This window comes from Bison bison, unplaced genomic scaffold (assembly GCF_000754665.1).
Source record: "Bison bison bison isolate TAMUID 2011002044 unplaced genomic scaffold, Bison_UMD1.0 scf7180017864349, whole genome shotgun sequence".
NCBI classification, from domain to species: Eukaryota; Metazoa; Chordata; class Mammalia; order Artiodactyla; family Bovidae; genus Bison; species Bison bison.
Window position 1 is genome coordinate 1,354,399 of NW_011494921.1, and position 11,029 is coordinate 1,365,427.

Here is an 11,029-nt window from a genome sequence, read left to right on the forward strand (position 1 = left end):
GTATGCCATCGTTGCTATTGAAATTTGGATAACCTACAGAACCATTTCAGTTTTATCTGCTTTGGGTGATAACAATAGAAGGATTAGAAATGATAGAAATATTTGACTATATTCCTGTTCCCTGACTTCTAACCTCTGAAGAGCCTTGGGCTGCAACTGGTGGCTCAGGCAGTCAGCCATATTGGAGGAAGTGACTGCAGGGTGCTACATTAAGATTCACAGACACACCATCAAGTTCTTAACATCCCTCCCCAGCACCCTTTCTGCTCTACGACTAGCCCTCTGGCTGCAAGTTCTCACCAGCTGTAACCATCCGGGGCAAGAAAGGAGACCAAACTACAGGTCCACCCTAGCTCTGATCCCTCCCTGGGATGCTCTGGCAGCATCTGCATCAGAGCTCACTTCTGGCACATCCTCCTGTGAACCTGAGCAGTGACTTTAAGACTGGAATGAGTGAAACACAGAGCTGCTACAGTAATGTGAAGAGTTACCATGGTTATCTGCAACGGCACCTAATTCTATTGGCCAGTGTGTTCCCTATCATATTAATAATTACTTGAAAAAGTCAGGCAGAGCAAAGAAATAATAGCCAGGAGAAAAAAATAATGTCCCAACAGCAAAGTATAATAAGTCTCTCTAAGCAGAACTACAACAACAGTAATAAAGACCATTTATTGAATTGAATATAATTGAATCATGTGCTGTTCTACTGGGGCTTCTTCCCTGCTGGATCAGTGGTAAAGAATCCGCCTTCTGAGGCAAGGGACACAGGTGTGATTCTTTGTTTGGGAAGATCCCCAGCAGAAGGAAATGGCAACTCACTCCAGTGTTCTTGACTGGAAAATCCCCATGGATGGAGGAGACTGGCAGTCTATGGTTCATAGGGTCGCAAAGAGTCAGACATGACTTAGTGACTGAACAAGCACTGTGCTATTCTATTAACCACTTTATACAAAGTTTCTATTAATCTCCATAACATTCTTCAGATATATGCCATTTTATAGATGAGGCAACTGAGACTAGAAGGTTAAGATATTTTCTCAAGGTCTCGTGTTAGAAGGTGACTGAGACAGGATTCAAATCCTGATTGGCCACCCGACAGTGTTTTCAACCATTGTAAGAGAAGAAGAACTAAAGAGCCTCTTGATAAGGGTGAAGAAGGAGAATGAAAAAGCCAGTTTAAGACTAAGTATTAAAAAAAACTAGGATCATGGCGTCCGCCTCCATTACTGCGTGGCAAATAGAAGGGGAAAAGTTGCAAGTAGCGGCAGATTTCCCCTTCTTGGGTTCCAATCCACTGTGGATGGTAACTGCAGCCATGAAATCATAAGACGATTGCTTCCTGGCAGGAAAGCGATGGCAAACCTGGACAGCGTGCTGAAAAGCAGAGACGCTGCTCTGCCGACAAAGGTCCGTATAGTCGAGGCTGTGGTCTTCCCAGTGGTCATGTTTGGTTGTGAGAGCTGGACCGTAAAGAAGGCAGAACGCCAAAGAATTGATGCCTTTGAACTGTGGTGCTGGAGAAGGCTCCTGAAAGTCCCTCGGACAGCAAGGAGAACAAACCAGTCAATCTTAAGGGAGATCAACCCTGAATACTCACTGGAAGGACTGATGCTGAAGCTGAAGCTCCAGTATTTTGGTCATCTAATATGAACAGACAACTCATTGGAAAAGTCTCTGATGCTGGGAAAGATTGAAGGCAGAAAAAGAGGGCATCAGAGGATGAGATGGCTGGATGGCATCACTGATGCAATGAACACTAACTTGGGCAAACTCCGGGAGATGGTGAGGCTTGGCATGCTGCAGTCCATGGGGTCGCAGAGTCAGACACGACTAGGTGACTGAACAACACCATTTAAATAATGAATAATTTACCATGTGTTCCCTGACTATAACAGCCACACATGTTCACTGTTCAATTTTTTATTAATAAAATAAATTGGATTAAAAGTAAAACACTAAATAGTATTATTAAACACTAAATAAGCTTATAGGTGACTATTATACAATTTATTTCCAATATTTTCCCATGATTGTACGGATTTGAGTATGCACAAATATATGTGTGTATATTTGTTCAGGGTGTATATATTATACATTGTGGTTCTGGGGTGCATTTTTAACTTAAGACTATGTTGATTTCTTAATTTTGTTTTTGAATTGTTCATTGCTAATATATGGAAATAAAATTGATTTTTGTAGGTTGATCTTGTATTCCGTATCTTCCTGACTTGTTCATTCTAGTACTTGTGTGCATGTGCATTTTTAGAATCAGAATACGTCATAATCATGAATCTAAATAAAGACAAGTTCTATATTTCCTTTCTGATCCATATGCCTTTTTTTCCTCCTTGTTTGCGCTGGCTAGAATTTCTAGTACCGTGTTGAATAGAAGTGGTGAGGTAGACATCCTTACCTTATTCCCACTTTAGTGGGAAAAAATTCAGACTTTGATCATTGAGTATGAAGTTAGTTGTGCACTTTTCACAAAGGCCCTCTGATAGATTGCAGAAATTCCTTTCTAGTCCTTGTTTGGTGAGAGTCGGGGTTTTTTTGTTTCTTTGTTTTATCATGAATAGATAAAAATGGATAGACATGGATAGACATGGATTTTGTCCTGTGCTTTTTCTGGGTCTTTTTGAGGTGGTCATGTGTTTTATGTACTTGATTCTATTGTATGGGGCATTATATTAAATGACATTGAGATCTTGAACCAATCTGGTGTTCTCTGGATAAACCCCGCTTGGCCCTACTGTATCATCCTTTCTCTACGTTGCTGGATACTGCCCTGTGCGGGCAGCTGCCTCTCGTCCCATCCTCAGCCTGAGTAGAACTGAGTAGAACTGTAGCGGAGGACGGGGGTGGATGGGGAGCCTCCACTAAACTGCCACAGTCCTCACTGATCTTACTGAAATTCAGTACTTGTCTCAAATAAACTTGACTCAGCTTTTTGTATTTAGAGAATATTGAGATGGTTGTTTTTGGACAGTTATGTCCAATTTCAATGTTGACTTTTGGGAAAAAGATTTGCAGTGCTTCTCCCTGAGTCACCCTGGCAATCATGCCCCTGTCTCAGCACCGTGCCCCGCCTCCCACCCCCAGTTCTACTATAGGGGTGCAATATACACCCTTAACTTGCCATTCTACTTCAGTTACTGTTTCCCCATCCTGCCAAATGCAGAAACCTTGTTATATATAGGTTGACTTACCACTGCTCAGGTTCACATAAAGTTTCATTTATCTTGTAACATGCAGATTCATTTACCATTTAGAGACTGGAAACACTTCCCATCTCCTTTACATTGGGTTATCATATATCTACATACGTGTAGAAACAACTTTCAGGATTTAGATTAAATAACTAGTAACCCCCTTTCACTCAAAATAGCGTAAATGCTTTCAGTGGAGGAAAAATATTATAACAAAAACTCTTTACCTGTGTCCTGGATCTATAAACAGTACGTGTCTTTTCTTAGAGTTTAAAATTCTTCAAAGAGGAAAGAAACCCTTTATACTTTGGGAACTAGGGCTAATTCTTTCACTGGGTAAAAGGCGCAAAGGGTTATTTGGAGCAAAGGTAGTGTGTGCAGTGAGCGATCTGATCTGTGCATATTTGTAACACCTTTGCCCTGTGCAGTCATACAGAACTGAACCGACGTGACTTTTATACTCAGAGAGAGTCAGCATCCAGCAGTATTTTGTGACTATGTGATCACTGATCATTACTATCCCTTAGACTGTGCAGGAAATGGTGTATTTTCCATTACAGACTGTTCTAGTTCATAGCAATTTAATTGAGGAAAAGTTTTAAGGTGTGTTTTTGTTTCTTTTCTTTTTTTTTGTTTTGTTTCTTTTCTTTCTTTTTTCTGTATTTTAAAATACATTATCTCCCCTAGCCCTAAAGCTTACCTCTTGGTGAGGTGTACTGTTGATATTACACTATTTGTGTGTTCACATGCCTGGTTATATCACGTTGATCTATTTTGGAATGTTAGTTTTTAGTGATCAGAAAGCACACTCATCTAAAAAACTGCCGAGAACAGGCACATGAGAGCTCTGCCTCACTTCCTGTCTGTGGAGCATCTTATCTCCTAATTCTTCTCAATCTTAAACACTCTCAAGGACCAAGCGCAAACCTTCCCTCTTTCAGGGACTCGCCCATGGCCATCTCACCTGGAAGTGGTCTTTTCTCCTTCCTTCATTTATTTGTTCAGCAAATATTTATGGAGTACCTACTCTCTCTAAGACACTGATCAGGTAATAGAAGATGAGTAAAAGTTATCTACATCAAATAGTTTTGCACTCTTGTAGATACATGCTTCTAAATCTTATTTTCTCAGTTAAATTGTGAATTACTTGGGGCTACACCCTCAATCTTATTACTTACTCCATTCCTCAAAAAATTTAGCAGAGTGACTTCTATTGAGACTTCAAGGAAGGGAATTCCCTGGTTGTCCAGTGGTTAGGACTCCAGGCTTCCCCTTCAGGGGGTACGGGTTTGATCCCTGATTGGGGAAAGAAGATCGCACAAGCTGGGCAGATGGCCCAAAAGAGTTAAAGGAAAAGGTTAATTTGTATGGTGGATATATTTTTAGATTTTCTTTAAAGATACTTAAGTATGCAAGACATCAATAGTTCCAAGAGTTAGTTATACCATTTAATCATTCCACACAAAACATTCTAATACAGGTATGAAACTAAACTTAAAAGTTTTTCAAAACTCAGTCTCCTCTTCACATCTATATAATCATGCCTACTTGGGACCCTTCCCCCCATTTATTTTCCCAGGCTCTGTAAGAATGCCATGTGTATATGTGTGTTTAAACATGTAAATATAAGGCAATAAATAAACCTGGGCTCTGTCAGATTTTCATCTGGTGTGTACGCCTGAGTGTAGGACGCCATAGAAAGAGCACTGTCCTAGGAATTAGGATGTAAACCTTCCAATCCTTCACTCTTTTCCACTTCCTCCTTTGAAAAATATAGAATAGGAGAGATATTGGGCTGAGCTAAGGTCTCTTCTAGCTCTAAAATCAGGTGTGTTTCCGTGGACTGACTTCTTTGAACACAAATCAAGGGATGGAACATCAGAATTTAGTGTACAAATGTAGCTTCCATCACTTGTTAATTATAGCCAACTGTCTTCTCATTTCCTATTATGACAAGCCTTCTTTGCAAATCCTGCTTCCCCAGTCTAGAAGGCCCTCCAAACTACTACAATCATTTTGTAAAGCAATTTGACAGTACTTCTCTAGGCCTCACCATCCTTTGGTGTAAGATTACACCAGTTCCAGAGGGAAATGGCTCACCATGTCTTCCTGTCGAGTCTCATTTCCATCCTGGACCAGGGACTGGACCTGGGCCTTGCACTGGGAACTCCAAACCTTAGCCACTGGACCCCAGGGAGGTCCCTCCCCCTCTGTTTCTGTAGGTAATTCTTGTCTATCCAGTGGGACATGGACCAGATTTATTTGCCACTTTATGTCTGTCACATACATAAATTGATTAAAGCTTGATTTTTAAATTCATATACAGTCACATTCAGTTCAGTTCAGTTGCTCAGTTGTGTCTGACTCTTTGCGACCCCATGAACCGCAGCATGCCAGGCCTCCCTGTCCATCACCAACTCCCAAAGTCCACCCAAACTCATGTCCATTGAGCCGGTGATGCCATCCAACCATCTCATCCTCTGTCATCCCCTTCTCCTCCTGCCCTCAATCTTTCCCAGAATCAGGGTCTTTTCCAATGAGTCAGCTCTTCGCATCAGGTGGCCAAAGTATTGGAGTTTCAGCTTCAACATCAGTCCTACCAATGAACACCCAGGACTGATCTCATTTAGGATGGACTGGTTGGATCTCCTTGCAGTCCAAGGGACTCTCAAGAGTCTTCTTCAACACCACAGTTCAAAAACATCAATTCTTTGATGGTGCTGGTGCTCAGCTTTCTTTATAGTCCAACTCTCACATCCATACATGACTACTGGAAAAACCATAGCCTTGACTAGCTGGACCTTTGTTGGCAAAGTAATGTTTCTGCTTTTGAATATGCTATCTAGGTTGGTCATAACTTTCCTTCCAAGGAGTAAGCATCTTTTAATTTCATGGCTGCAATCACCATCTGCAGTGATTTTGGAGCCCAAAAACATAAAGTCAGCCACTGTTTCCACTGTTTCCCCGTCTATTTGCCATGGAATGATGGGACCAGATGCCATGATCTTAGTTTTCTGAATGTTGAGCTTTACGCCAATATTTTCACTCTCCTCTTTCACTTTCATCAAGGTGCTCTTTAGTTCTTCTTCACTTTCTGCCATAGGGTGGTGTCATCTGCATATCTGAGGTTATTGATATTTCTCCCGGCAATCTTGATTCCAGCTTGTGCTTCTTCAAATTAGTGAACTGCTAAAAAACCTTTCAAAGGCATAGGTAAAATAAAGGACATTTTTGTAGACATTAGATATGGGGCAAACTTCTTTTAAGGGATTATTTGCTTTAAACAATTTTAAGTAGTTTATTTTGCTAGGAATATTGACATCAAATGGGTTGCTTGAGAGTGTAAACTACTACAATCATTTTGTAAAGCAACTTGACAATATGTGCCAAGAATCTTAATATTTTTTGTCCCATTTAGGACAGGTTCCAGAATGCTATCGGATACTAAAAATCTCAGAATGCCCAATTCCCTTATATAAAATGGCACACTGTTTGCCTATAACCTATGTATACCCTCTCATATACTTTAAATTACCTCTGCAAAGAAAGTGAAAGTGTTAGTTGCTCAGTCACGTCTGACTCTTCGTGACCCAATGGACTGTAGCCCACCAGGCTCCTCTGTCCATGGGATTTCCCAGGCAAGAATACTGGGATTGGGTTGCCATTCTCTTCTCCAGGGGAGTGTCCCGACCCAGGGATCAAACCCAGGTTTCCTGCACTGTTCACCATTTGAGCCACCTCTAAACCCTTAGAATACCTAACGCAGTGCTGTGTGCTATGCATGCTTAGTCGCTCAGTCGTGTCTGACTCTTGTGACCTCACAGGCTGTAGTCCGCCAGGCTTCTCTGTCCATGGAATTCTCCAGGCAAGAATACTGGAGTGGGTTGCCATTTCCTTCCCCAGAGGATCTTCCCAACCCAGGAATCTCCTGCATTGAAGGAAGATTCTTTACTGACTGAGCTGAGGGAAGCCTCAATGCAATGTTAATTCTATGTAGACAGTTGCCTATGGCAAATTCAAATTTTACTTTTTTGGAACTTTCTGGAATTTATTTTTTCTGAATGTTTTTGATTGAGGGGGTCGGTTGAATTGTGCATGTGGAACCTGCAGACAGGGAGTGCCTTATTATACCTGTTGCTGGGAACAATTCCTAAGGAAATAATTTCTTAAAAAAAAAAAAGTAACCTTTATATATGTATGGTGGTTTAGTCACTAACTCGTGTCCAACTCTTGTGACCCCATGAACAGTAGCCCACCAGGCTCCTCTGTCCCTGGGATTCTCCAGGCAAGAATACTGGAGTGGGTTGCCATTTCCTTCTCCAGAGGATCTTCCCAACCCAGGGATGGAACCTGGGTCTCCAGCATTGCAGGCAGACTCTTTACGAACTGAGCTACAAGGGAACTTGGTGGGCCACAGTCCATGGGGTCACAAAAGAGTTAGACACGACTGAGCACCCATGCACAGGTATGCAGTTTATATGTAAACATATTCATAATAGAATAATTTGTAATATTAATGTATAAAAATAAGTAAATGGATAAATGCATTACATACAAATGAGAGGATATTGTGGTTGCTGTTGTTCAGCTGCTCAGTCATGTCTGACTCTTTGCAGCCCCATAGACTGAAGCACGCCAGGCTCCCCTGTCCTGCACTATCTCCTGGAGTTTGCCCAGGTTCATGTCTATTGAGCCAGTGAGAATATTATGTAATCAACTAAAAATGGGGTTGGTAAAATTTGTACCAACACAGACAAATGCTATAATATAACGTTAAGTGAAAAAAAAAAACAAACCAGTATACATATATAAATATATAGATAGATAATATACATATATATGTATACATATATACATATAAAATTTTATGTGTAGCATAGTCAGAATAAGACACCAAAAAATATGAGTAAAAAAAAGAAATAGAGAATACCCCAAAATATTGAGGAGTTCTCTTTCAAAGGTGAAATTGAAATTTGAATTTTTTTTCTCCTCCTACTTTTTCCTGTTTTCCATGTTGTCAAAATGGAGCATGCACTAATTTTGGAGAGGAAAACAATGTACTTCCAAATACAGGGCCATCAAGGATTTAAGTTTAAAGCAGAAACTTTTTAAAGTTTAAATACCTTAGTGATTCAGTGTCTGCAGTATGTGTGGTGGTTTCAGTAGAAGTCCAAACTTTTTTTTCCTTAAGTGCTGTCAAGTCTGAAGAACTTTCTGAGCTTGCGGTCACTATTTTGAGTTGTTTCCTCATACTCTGTCCGGCGGAGCCCCTGGGCTGTTTGGCTTGGACAGATTTGAGGATAAGCTGTGAATGAGGAAGAGCAGATGCGCTTTCCTCCACTTTGTGGCCAGAATACCAGCAAGTTCAGGAAGTTCTCCTTATGTTCTTTTTCTGGCAAAGGCAGAAACCCCGGCTATGGTTCATTCACCATAGACTGATTAGGGCGGCAGGGATTCTGGGTGGCCTTTTCACATCAAGGAATGTACAGATGGGACAAGTTAAGCCATGAATGCATAGATACCAAAGCAGCTATTGGGTCAATTTATGGTATTAGTAAAGAAGATGCATTTTTCTCAGGGTTAGAATAAATGTGCATGGTACTAAGCTTTAAATCTGTTGCAACTCTTTGTTTAGGAATATCTGCCATAGAATAACTGTTGTGTCTTAATTAAGTTCAAGGGCACAAAGGTGCAATTATAATAAACAGGATCAGATCACTACAAAGGAAAAGAGAATATTCTGAGAACAGAACTGAAACCTAAACGATAGAAAGTGAAACGAAACTGAAACTTAGCCAGCAAAGCTATTAAAAAAAAAAAAAGAATTCCTGATCTTAACAGAGTTCTAGCAGGTAACTATACATGAGCCAGTATTACCAAAAGTAAAAGAAATGAATGTCTTAAGTTTTCCTAGGTTACATTTAGACTAAAAATGAAACTTGTCACCAGCTTGTGACCTTGCTGAAGTCATTTAACCTCTCTGAGTCTCAGTTTACTCATCTGTGAAAATAGGGATAACAATTCATGCCAGCCGAGATTCAATATAGACTCTCAGGACTCTCAGACATCTCAGATGCAATCTCAAAAATGACAGAATGATCTCTGTTCGTTTCCAAGGCAAACCATTCGATATCACAGTAATCCAAGTGTATGCCCCAACCAGTAACCCTGAAGAAGCTGAAGCCAAACGGTTCTATGAAGATCTACAAGACCTTTTGGAACTAACACCCAAAAAAGATGTCCTTTTCATTATAGGGGACTGGAATGCAAAAGTAGGAAGTCAAGAAATACCTGGAGTAAGAGGCAGATTTGGCCTTGGAGTACAGAATGAAGCTGGGCCAAGAATGAAGCAGGGCAAAGGCTAACAGAGTTTTGCCAAGAGAACGCGCTGGTCATAGCAAACACCCTCTTCCAACAACACAAGAGAAGGCTCTACACATGGACATCACCAGATGGTCAACACTGAAACCAGATTGATTATATTCTTTGCACCCAAAGATGGAGAAGCTCTACACAGTCAGCAAAAAGAAGACTGGGAGCTGACTATGGCTCAGATCATGAACTCCTTATTGCCAAATTCAGACTTAAATTGAAGAAAGTAGGGAAAAGCACTAGACCATTCACTTATAACCTAAATCAAATCCCTTATGACTATACAGTGGAAGTGAGAAATAGATTTAAGGGATTAGATCTGATAGAGTACCTGAAGAACTATGGACAGAGGTTCATGACATTGTACAGGAGGCAGGGATCAAGACCATCATCAAGAAAAAGAAATGCAAAAAAGCAAAATGGCTGTCTGAAGAGGCCTTACAAATAGCTGTGAAAAGAAGAGAAGTGAAAGATAAAGGAGAAAAGAAAAGATATATCCATTTGAATGCAGAGTTCCAAAGAATAGCAAGGAGAGATAAGAAAGCCTTCCTCAGTGATCAATGCAAAGAAATAGAGGAAAACAGTAGAATGGAAAGGACTAGAGATTTCCTCAAGAAAATTAGAGATACCAAGGGAAATTTTCATGCAAAGATGGGCTCAATAAAGGACAGAAATGGTATGGACCTAACAGAAGCAGAAGATATTAAGAAGAGGTGGCAAGAATACACAGAACTATACAAAAAAGATCTTCATGACCCAGATAATCACAATGATGTGATCACTCACCTAGAGCCAGACATCCTGGAATGTTAAGTCAAATGGGCCTTAGGAAGCATCACAACAAAGCTAGTGGAGGGGATGGAATTCCAGCTGAGCTGTTTCAAATCTTAAAAGATGATGCTGTGAAAGTGATGCACTCAATATGCCAGCAAATTTGGAACCCTCAGAAGTGGCCATAGGACTGGAAAAGGTCAGTTTTCATTCCAATCCCTAAGAAAGGCAATGCCAAAGAATGCTCAAACTATCACACAATTGCACTCATCTCACAGGCTAGCAAAGTAAAGCTCAATATTCTCCAAGCCAGGTTTCAACAGTACATGAACTGAGAAATTCCAGATATTCAAGCTGGATTTAGAAAAGGCTGAGAAACCAGAGATCAAATTGCCAACATCTGTTGGATCATCGAAAAAGCAAGAGAGTTCCAGAAAAACATCTACTTCTGCTTTATTGACTATGTCAAAGCCTTTGACTGTATGGATCACAATAAACTGTGGAAAATTCTTCAAGAGATGGGAATACCAGGCCACCTGACATGCCTCTTGAAAAACCTGTATGCAGGTCCAGTTAGAACTGGACATGGAACAACAGACTGGTTCCATATCAAGAAACAAGCATGTCAAGGCTGTATATTGTCACCCTGCTTATTTAACTTATATGCAGAGTACATC